The 986-nt window shown below is 31.0% G+C and overlaps 1 non-coding gene across 1 annotated transcript; it reads left to right on the forward strand.

The window, feature by feature from the left end:
- The first annotated feature begins 311 nt into the window (after positions 1-311).
- LOC124987757 (small nucleolar RNA SNORA40) lies at positions 312-438 on the forward strand. The gene has a single exon (XR_007109268.1). It is a non-coding gene; the product is annotated as a small nucleolar RNA SNORA40 (small nucleolar RNA).
- Positions 439-986: the final 548 nt, after the last annotated feature.

A 986-nucleotide genomic window follows, 5' to 3' on the forward strand; every position in this document is an offset into this window, starting at 1 on the left:
ATACACACTAAATCTTAATTGAGATATTACTGCACACTCTCTAAAATGTCTCAAATTCAAAGACATATAGTATCAATATTGACAAGAATTTAAGTACCTTAGAAGCCTATACATTGCTGAAGTATATAGTAGTATACACTGCTGCAGTCACTTTAAAATTATTTTGAATTAACTATTGCATTTGAATATTAGGTATCTGATTCAGTAACTTCATACCTAAGTATTTATTCAGCACAAATTCATGAACATACAATTAAAAACAGAATAAAAATCAATGTTCATAGTCTCAAAGCAGAAGTAACTCCATCTACAACACTTGCGTGTGTTTTTGTTTAACATGTGGACAAGGACTTATAGATAAGTGCAAAAATAAATCCCCTTTTGCAACCCAGAACTTATTGTTCAATATGAGTTTTGGTACATATAAGCAGAAATTTTATTCCTAAGACAGCTTAAAATTATTGGATATTGATAACTAAAAAGGCTTCCATCTTCAGAAAATGATACATGGAGTTGAAGCTCTATCTTACTGTTTGGATCATGTTTGTTTAACTGCATTGACATAGATCCCACATCTGTACTATTCCTGAGGGTGATAATAGGAATGAATATGATTTGAACTCATTGATTTTTAGAGAAGGTGTCAACAGTTGAAAACCAGGTAGATTCATCTATCCCAAGAGTGATCCTAAAGTCGATACTTGAAGAAATTAGATCCCAAATATCATAGATGGAGAATTGTGAAATCATCATCAGTTTGTCCATAATTTAAGTGGAAATAGAAGTCCTCCAAAAAAGAATGGTGGTCTGGGAGAACAACTAGTTTAAGCATTGGTTCTTTTAATAGGGCATCCTTGAGATGGACCGCAAAGGAATCACAATGAGAAATTTCTAAATAAAAATGTATTGACTTCAAATAAAAAAAAGAAGCAACTCCCATCTATATACAACACAATGGAAAAATAAAATTTGTTTTATTTATAAAA

Source organism: Sciurus carolinensis, chromosome 6, assembly GCF_902686445.1.
Source record: "Sciurus carolinensis chromosome 6, mSciCar1.2, whole genome shotgun sequence".
Classification (NCBI taxonomy): domain Eukaryota; kingdom Metazoa; phylum Chordata; class Mammalia; order Rodentia; family Sciuridae; genus Sciurus; species Sciurus carolinensis.